The 10,151-nt window shown below is 32.4% G+C and overlaps 1 long non-coding RNA gene across 1 annotated transcript; it reads left to right on the top strand.

The window, feature by feature from the left end:
* Window positions 1–7,322: 7,322 nt before the first annotated feature.
* On the top strand, window positions 7,323–9,763 carry LOC142637484 (uncharacterized). Its single transcript, XR_012844656.1, has 3 exons — window positions 7,323–7,365; window positions 8,610–8,785; window positions 9,308–9,763. It is a non-coding gene; the product is annotated as an uncharacterized LOC142637484 (long non-coding RNA).
* Window positions 9,764–10,151: the final 388 nt, after the last annotated feature.

Genomic DNA, 10,151 nt, shown 5'->3' with positions numbered 1-10,151 from the left:
GACAATCAGATGCATCATTATTACAAAACAACATTTTGTAAGTCTGGCAGTAATGTTTCGAACTTAAAGCTTGATAAAGTTTGAGTACTTTTTTTTGGTCCACTTTTGATATGTAGATCTAGGCTTCTAGAATGTGATCATGTAACAATCTCACTAATCTAACCAAATTAAAAGTATTGTAAGTTGGTGGTGTTGATGCCATAGGTGTTCTAACAGTAATATTAGAATTTTCATTGAAAGGTAATCTTTGGGGTTTGTATTTTGTTCAATTTTCTGTCCATTTTGGGCCATGTGCAGTAGAATGAGTAGTAACAACTTCACTGGAAGGATGCCTGACTTTTTTCAAACTTGGAAACAACTAAAGAAATTGTATGGGCTTTTCTTCTACATTGTTTTCCAAATCTCTTTTTTAAGTAAAGGATTCAGGTCTGATCCCAATCCTTTTGAGCTGTGTTGTTAACAGAGAGATCCAAGTTAGTGGTCTTTAGGGGCCCATTCCTCCTAGCATTTCTGCCTTGCGTTATTTAATTGAGCTCTGAGTTCTGCCTTCTAAGTTCAGTTCTTGAGTTTTTAACCTCTAAGATACATTCATGTGATTTTAAATTTATAGTATTTATTTCTGAAGAGCCTGACAATAATTGATGATGCAACTCTATTCAAAAGAATTAGTGATTTATTTGGAGAAGGTTCAAAATTTCCGTCCTTGCATGGCGTGACGAACATGAGCAAATTGTAAGTCATTATTTTGTTGTAAGATGGTATAAATTAGAATAATACATTGCTTAGATTGGTTTTCCTTACATGAATTTTGTATAAATTTAAGGTGGTTGAGGAGCTGTAATACCAATTTATAGGCAGAAAAAGCTCAAGAAAACTCCTGAAATCATCTTCAATCGGGCTACCAAGTATGTGTTGGGATTCTTGGATGCAGATCACTTTGACCCCTTGCAATCTGTGAGGACAGCTCCCAGGTGGAGGCCTCCTGATGTGGGTTGGGCAATACAGAATGTTGGGATGTCTACTTTTATTTGAACCCTAGAATAGTTATGCATAAAAAATTTAAAAATTCTAAACTAAGTTGACATCTTTGAAGCCATACATTCCCTTCACATAGTGGCTTTCAAAAATTGCATTGATTAATAGTACAAGCACATAAACACAAATTACGGTGGTAGAATCAAACACTGTACATGAAGGCGACTCCTAAAGCAAAAGAGAAGAAAATCTCCCATTAAATATTTCAACAGGCGAGACTATACTTGCATGAGATTTATAACACACTTAGAAATCCCAAATTGCATACTTCATCGAGGAATTGTTAAAGAGATTTAGTCTCTTTCAGTAGTTTCATGCTTCTGCATTTAACAAAAAAGTTCATTAGCTCACCGTTGTATACCTTGATAGCGTCAACAATAATAGCTATTGCATGCGATAAATGGAAAAAGAAAATGGACAAGTATTATTATAGGAAGGCTGGGCATTTAAATAAGTTGAAAATTTTAGTCCAACATTTTGATTGTGAATGAGAACTGAAAATCTAATTATGAAATTAGTTAGAATATACTAGAACTGATAAATGATAAATGCAATATCTTTCTTGGTTATATAACTTAAAAGAATTTAGGAATTGAAAAAAAAAGAAAAGAAAAAGAAAGTTCATGACTATGATAGTCCTATAATATAAAATATATTTACCTCGTAGTTGGGCTTGATTTAATCTACCTCTGTGGATTCTCAAATCAACAAAAGTATTTTTGTGCTTTCATATGGTTTAGACTAATGGGTTTTTTTTTTTTTTGGATTCTGATTTGTTTGAATTGAATTGTAAGTTCCTATTGATTTGGTTCTTGTTTGTAGTGAAAAACTTCGTTTTGGATTTTCTTTGGTCTCTTGCTTTTTGGAGTTTCCTGGTTCTTGAATGTTATTGATTTTATTAACTAGACTTTTAAATTTTGTATATTTCTGAATGCCTTTCCTGGTAGTCTTAGCTGTACCCCATTGGTTTTTTATTCTAATTGGTGTGGAATATCCTTTCAAATGTATAGGGACTTGAATTAATTTTCATGTTCCTGATGTTTTAAAGGTTTTTTTTGTCTATTTTCTATGTTTCTCCTCTGAAATTTGTGGCATAAATTTATTGATTAATATGATCTTTCATGTATAAATACTTAAAAAGAAAATTGTTCTCCTTGTAATTACAAAGAAACTTTTAAGAATAGCCAAAGAAAATGTATCTGAACTGTGCTAATCATATAGATTTTAGAGAACAGAACTCGCATCAAAATTTGATAGTTTTCATGTTTGAAGATTACCATATGGAATTTTTTGTTATTTTCCATTTTGTATTGATTATATATATTATTAAATATTTGTTTCTCCAATTACAGCTGATAGACAAGGATCCAAGCAAGGCAATTTCCCTGTTCTGGTCTGCCATAAATGCTGGGGAGCGGGTTGATAGTGCCTTGAAAGACATGGCTATTGTGATGAAAGAATTGGATCGATCTGATGAGGCAATTGAGGCTATCAAATCTTTTCGTTATCTCTGCCCTTATGATTCTTAGGAATCTCTTGACAATCTGTAAGTTGAACTCTACAAGGTCAAACTAAAACTAGTTTTATCCATAAAAAGTTTCTTATATTTTACTTGCCATTCTTTGTCATTTGCCGTTTAGCTAGTACATATATTTCATCACCTTAGAAAGGTTAGTTGGGTGAAATGCTTGTGTCAACTATAAAGGTATAGGGATGAGATACTAGATCTTGTTTCTGTAGAGATGGAAAACATATGATTCATATGTTGAAAATTCTTACTTAAGATTCATAACATGACGTGATTGCATGCAATTAAGCTTACTGGAAATTATAAGTTGACACCTATTTATACTCACTAAAAAAAAGTTGACACCAATTTATATAATGCTTACTATTGATGTAACCTTTTTGGTCTTGATGATTTATTAAAGTAAGTAATGAATAACCAAAAATTGAATCTTGTAGTCATTATTACTAAAAACAAATACCGAAAATGAAAATTCCAAATGATTGTGATTGTTGAACTTTATTTTATTTTTTATTTTTAATTTCAGAATTGGATACCTTAATGTCTATTGTTGGGAGTTGAATCGATCTTTAAGGTTGCAATTGGATGAAGAGTTTGAGAAATTCTTATAATTTCCAAATTGATGGGAATTCCAATCCCATTAATCTAAATCTCTATTCACATATGAAAGACACTTCTTCCTTCCTTTTGAGTACGCTCTCCAGCCCCCTTTGTGGTTAAGCCAGAGAACGTAGCTGTAAAGAAGCCTGAGGTATCTTGTGGGTGTCTGAACTGAAGCAATATGATGGACCTTAGTGTTTTGTTATTCTTGGAAACCGTGGTTTGTATAAATTCTGAGTTTGAGCCTTTCATGATTTATTTTTGTTCCTCCACAAAAGAGAAGTTTTTGGAACTGATTCTGTTGTTTTCATTTATGAACTTATTACTGCAATTGTTTGATAACACGAACTAGTATCAATTTTTTAGACCCTGATTTTGCTCATTGAGAAGCCCTTAAACTTTGTAACTGTCTAGATTGTTGCTATGGTGAAATAATATTCTCTTTTCGAATGCAGATAGGGTTGATGGTCTTAATACCTGTATAAGGTTTTTATGTCATAAAAGCTGGTTGGGTGGGTGGTTTATGCCTCAAAAGAAGAGTTCTTTTGCTTTGCAACTCCCTAAAAGGTGGTGAGTTTTTGGTCTCGATCTAGCACTCTTTGATATAAAGGTCTTATTTCATTTAGTTTGACCCTAATAAGACCTTGCTGAAATATATAGTACCAAAATTTTTTTTACTCCTAATAACATGCGCTAGTTTTTGTATCTAGTAAAATGTTAGGAGTGGCAGAGGCAAGGCCAGCCTATATTGGTGTGTGCATATTATTATGTTCCCTGTAGCATCTGGAAGAATTTTATTTGATTTGTAAGCTTTTCATTGCCTTTGATATCTGGGATAATGGTAAGAATTTAATTTAGTATGCATCAAATTAGTTTTGTATATGCACATCAAGATGCTAGAATCTTTATGGGGCTAAAAAGCATGTCATGCATAATATTGTATTTGCTTCTAAACTCCTATTTATGTTGAAGGATTTTGGTTACATATCTTGGTATCAACTAGTTGCTATGAAATTGTTTAAGTCGTGTATTGTTTTTCTACTAAACATTTATGGATATTACATGCATGTATTTGCTCGTAAGCATTTCTTATAGAGATTGAAATGCTTCAGCACAAGCTGAAGCATATTGAAGAAGGTATAGCTTTCAGTGGAAGGAGGGCAAAGACAGCTAGATCTCAAGGGAAGAAGGTTCAAATAACTGTCGAACAGGAAATGTCAAAGTGGATGTTGCATCTTTTCTATTTCTGCTTTCATACTTGTTATATATTCCAAGGCGCTTACATTAATTTGATACTCTTATCAATGCAGAATTCTTGGAAACTTGGCTTGGGCTTACTTGCAGCAAAGCAATTATAGTTCTGCCAAAGAAAATTACAGGTAAGTTTTTCCATTCTCTGAACTTGGCTCATTGGGCTTCTCTGATAAAAATCTAGGCATAAGCCCAACTTATGAAGTTAAGCATAGAAACAAGGCAGTCTTTAAGAAACTCTACCTTTAATCTCTGCTTGGCTAAAGAAGTGAAAGTGTGGAACTGACTTCATAATTATATAATTGCTCAAATAATTTACTTGATAATTATATGACTAATGTAGCTTTAAGTCAGAAAAGATATGCATTTAGTAAATATAATCTTAGTGCTTTTGAGACCAACATTTGATTTTTTTTGTTTAAAATGAAAACTAAAAACAGGGTTATATCTGGCCGAATGTCTTGTTTAACTTGTAAATGTCATGGCCTTTGAGTATTTCTCTATGTATTAGCCCATTTTGTGTAAATGATGTTTGACTATGGAGATTAATCTGTATAAAGATCGAAAATGAGCTATGAAGCCCAATTCATGAAATAAAGTAATTTGCTGGACTTGTCCAAAGCAGGGAAAAAATATATCCTATAAAGAAGAAACATATACACAATACAAGGGCAAAATCAACCCAAGGAAAATGTACTTTTCTTTATTTATTTTATTATTTTCTTATGTTCTTTTTATTTGTTGTTCTTTTTTATTGTATAACCAGTGATATTTTTTTTTCTTGTGTGATAACATCTTTAGCTGTGCTTCATTGTTGTTTTCTGTGCATGACACAAATTTAAGAATTGGGTTAAAACCCTAGATACATACATTGGCATAATGGTGTGTACACATTTCTAGGCAGAACCTAGTTTCCATTTTTATTTTTATTTTTTGTCATTTACTTCTTTTATTTTACTGATGTTGTATAGTTTTTATTTCTTTTTTCATGTAGCTTATTTTGCTTTTCATATGTATATATCTCCTTATTTGGTTTCTTTTCTTTTTAGTTAATAAATACAAAAAATACAAAAAAGTTAATGGTGTGAACCATCTATTGCAATCTTGCTTTTTACTTTCTGTAATGTGCTACATATATTTTAGAACGCGGTATTTTTTTCACTGTTCTTTTTCTATAGATTTCAGTCCCTCCTGTTGATGGGCAAGATTGTGGTTGGATCTTTAGTTTCGATAGTATAGCTCATTTTTATAATTTTAGGCATTCTTTGGTGGAAGGGCTGATTGGGAGGGAGGATATCAAGGTAAAAAGGTAATCAATTGTGAAATATTGATATATAATTATAAAGGACAGTATTCATTTTCTCCAACTATGGTGGGAGGTTGGAACAATGCGTAGAAAAAAGTTTTCCAAGGGCTCATAAATTGTTGTAGTTCAATATTTTATTTTATCTTTCTATCTACTTCCGTAGATGAATTAGCATTCCAAAGTACACCATGCAAAGCAACTGAATTAATGTCTTGATTGGCCTTTGTTTCGAAGAACTTTCATACCATGCCTCATTATCAGTATTCAATGTAGAGCATTATGAATGTCTTGTGCATGGTTAGTTTTAGACATGGCAAAAAGGGTTAGAATTTTCTGACCCAACCCGATTGACCCGACCCGACCCGCCCATTTTGCCACGTCTACCATTGTTGAGTAGATAGAGATTGAGGTGTAATTCTTATAAAATATTTACTTATTTTTCTTTACTTAATATGTTATGTACTTCATTATAGTTTGTCATTCTTTACTTGTCACCTTCATTTTCTCTTCCTATTTTTAATAGATCGAAAATTATACCAAGATTAGCTTCTAGAAAGCTAGAACAAGAGTTGCACCAAATTTGAGTATCAAGTGTTCAGTGGTAATTGGTAAGTGGTAACAGTATCACCAGTGAGAATCTAATAACAGCTAAGGAACTCATAAACAATTGATAGATTGCATCTATTCCAAAAAAAAAAAAAAACTTGTTTGAAAAATACGAGTCAACTTGACTTGACTCAACCCGCCCGTTTTGCCATGTCTAGTTAGTTTCCAGATTTTTAATTAAAAGTTTTTTTTTTTATAAAATTTTTATAACAATTATGAATGTCTTGTGCATGGGTTTAGATTTTGTTGTTTCTAATTTTGTAAGCAAAAAATGGCATAGGGAAATTTTACTCAAATTTACAAATTTTGAAATTGCAATTAATTTGATCTAATCTTTCTAAAAAATAAGTAAATAATTCATATAAGGCCTGTTTGTGTATTTGGTAGTTATTTTGGACTTTGGTTATCGCTCGGTTATGATTTTTGCAAATGCAAATATGCACAACTTCACATATATATAATTTTTACACCATAATACTTTCATTTTTTAAAATGGAAATCTTGTAGGTGAATCATATTTGTGGATTGTGGCCTTCTGTTGAATAATAAGGTGATTATTTTGTTAAGTTTAATTTCTTTCCTTCACTCTTATGTTTCGTTGGATATGTGTGTGACCAAATTTTCTGATGCCTTATTTATAGATATTAATTTTGATCAATTTCAGCAGTTTGATGTTTTCATACCACATTTCATTGTCATTTCCCTTGCTAACAGAATATTTACTTGCTAATCCCAAGTCCTGTCTGAGATCTTTACAATTCTGGTTTTGAAAATTGCTAATGTTAAATGAAGTTTGATAGATTAACTGAAAATAGTTTGTACAAACCGAAGCGCCAATTTATACAAATTGTCATGGATAATATTTTATCAATTTGGACAAACCCTAACCTTGGCAGAATTGGTTTCATCACATCTCATATCTATCTCCCCTTTATGCATATTATGATTCCAATACTTTTTTGTTCTGCTTCTAAAATCACCATTTATGTACATTGCAGATGGAGAAGGCATTCTTGAAACAGGCCAAGGTTTTCCTTAGGTAAGATCTCAGAAGCAATATCCAAGCTCCTTTCTTTGCTTTGAAAACGTGTGATGGTGAAGAGTGAGATTTAAGATTTGGATTTGTTTTCTTTGGATTTCTGAAATATTCTTATGTAACCAGTTGGAGTTCGTGTAATTAATTGGAAAGCGGTTTAGTTACTAAAAAATGGGTAAGATGAAAAGTATGAAAGATTTGAATTTTGAAGTTCTTTGATTTTAAAGTGTGATTTTTATGGAGTTGAGGTTTACTTAGGTTTCCACTTGATCATGAATGCACTTTTCTACTTTATTTCTCCACAAAATTTGGTCATCTTGGTAGCTCTTCTTTATTCTTACTTGTGCTATCATTTGGTTGATGGTTTTGGTATGTTGCCCTATGTTTAGTCTCTAGAAGTTAATTTTCGCTATGTTGATAAAACAAAGTTGTGAAATTTAGAAATTTTGTTCTTGATTGTTTGGGTTGAGATGTAATTTTTCTTTGGTCTATAGGATTTTTTGTTTGTTATGATTTTGTGTTTGGTTGTAATATTTTTGTTGTTTGCTTCTATTACGTGTTTTTATGGTTTTGCTCTCAGGAAGTTTTGTTGGGCAAGTGTCTGGCCTATGTTTATGTTAAACATGTTGGTAAGATCTTGATTATTTACATTTAAAAAGTTTTGTTGGGTAATTGTTTGACTTGTGTTTGTATTAAACATGTTGGTGAGATTCTGCTTATTTACATTTAAGTCACATTATTTTTGGTATAATTGGCCCTTGGAGGAACTCAGAGCGACATCTAAAGGTGATTAAAAAGTATAAATTACTTGAGTTTAACACATTGATTGCTCAAGTTGAATTCTGCTTTGCTCTAAGAATTTTGGGTTGCAAATCAATTTTTTCATCTGTGTTTTCTTCCAAAATTTTAATTTATTCATCTTATTTGAGGAAAAAGTAAAATTAAAGGATAGGGAAAAAAATGCAGTTTCTTCCCTTGCAAAAATCTGAGTTTGATCAAATTTTGTTCCTAAAATTTTTACTTTTTTAGAATCAAATTTTGGCTTGGAATTATACTTTGCTATATAACTTGCAATTGATTATGTTACTGATATTTGTAGTCCAACTTGCAATTGAGTTTGGTTCTAAAGCTTGACAGTTAATTAATAATAATTTAAGTGTAACCACCACCATCAAATGAATTCAATGTTCTACAATTTGTTGTTGGATTGTCATCACTTTTATCTCACAGAATGTTAAACTCTGCAGGTGGTTTCCGTTCTCATGATCCAAGGGGGGATAGTGTTTATCGTCATCCCAGACTATTGTCTACAATAGCTAGGACTCTAGTGCATTGCATATGATTAGAGTCCAACCTAAGCCAAATTGAAGCGCTTTAATTATTTGTTGATCCTCGCTTAACACTTCTAAGGTCGGAAGAAAAGGTGAGTTTCTTTTTTTTTGTATTCTAAGATGTATTTCAAATCAAATTCAATAAGTTGATTGTTATACTAGTACTGTTGCTATTTTTTTTTTCCCTAATAAGTAAAAGAACGAAGAAACATAATGGAATGAATTGATGTATTTGTCTATTAGCATGTGTATTCCATTAGAGGAAACTTTCATTTACAATAAATTTCGTTCTTCTACCCTTTTTGCAATAGTTTATATGCAAATTGTTTGATTTTCCTTTAATCAAATATGATTCTAGTTTTTGAGTATGTTAAGTCTTATTATGAGTAGAAGGTCAGCCAATTCGTTTTGAAGTGAGTATTTTTTAAGCGTAGTAAATATATATTATTTTTGTTAAATTACCCCATTCATTGCATGCATTAGCAAGTAGTATAATTTGAAAGTGAATTGTTTTACTGTTTGTTGAACATTCTTTATTGTGCCATGTGGCTAGATAAATTTATATCATGTTTCTATCTAATAGCTTGACTAACTATATGATTGTTTTCTCGAAGGTTGAGAGAATGAACTTGAAAGGCAGTGGGCTGGTTTGTGGCTTTGGTGTTTTCTCTCTACTCAGTGGCTGTGTTAGTTTTTGGCATAACCCATGGTGTGGGCCTACTCCTTTGAAGGAACTATTTCCTTCTATGTATGATTGCTTTGTCTCTAAAGAAGCATGGGTCTTTGACTTGGTTGTATCAAATTCAGAAGGAGAGAGGAACTGGAATTTATTGTTCCGTCATGGTCCTCAAGATTGGCAGGCACCACTGTCTATTCATTCTTTGAGTTTATATATTCCTCTATGCCGAGGGGTGAGGGGGATGATCAGCTGGTTTGGAGATTGACTACATTGGGTGTTTTTGATGTGCGCTCTTTTTATAAGCTATTATCTAGTCCTACCACTGATGCCTTTCCTTGGGAGTGTATATGGCGTATTAAGGTGCCTAAACGGGTGTCTTTCTTCTTATGGACAGCAGCTAATGATGGGATACTCACCATTGACAACCTTATTAAGAAAGGTCAGTTTTTGGTTAATAGGTGTTACTTATGTTGTTGCGATGGGGAATCAGTGAATCACCTTCTTCTTCATTGTAAGTTCTCTCATGCCTTATGGTGTGAAGCTTTTGCAGTGTTTGGGATTCAATGGGTAATGCCAAGGTCAGTGAACTCTTTTTTCTTTATTTGGAGAAACTGGTTTGGAAAGCATCGTTCAACCATTTGGAATATGGTCCCGGCATGTGTAATGTGGTTAGTCTGGCAGGAACGTAATGCCCGGATTTTTCAAGATAAGGCGAGAACTTTGGAACATCTAAAAAGTCTGCTTTTTCGTACTTTGTTTCTTTGGGCTCGTGTTTGGGG

This window comes from Castanea sativa, chromosome 5 (genome assembly GCF_040712315.1).
Source record: "Castanea sativa cultivar Marrone di Chiusa Pesio chromosome 5, ASM4071231v1".
Taxonomy (NCBI): Eukaryota; Viridiplantae; Streptophyta; class Magnoliopsida; order Fagales; family Fagaceae; genus Castanea; species Castanea sativa.
This window is presented reverse-complemented; position numbering and strand designations above follow the sequence as displayed.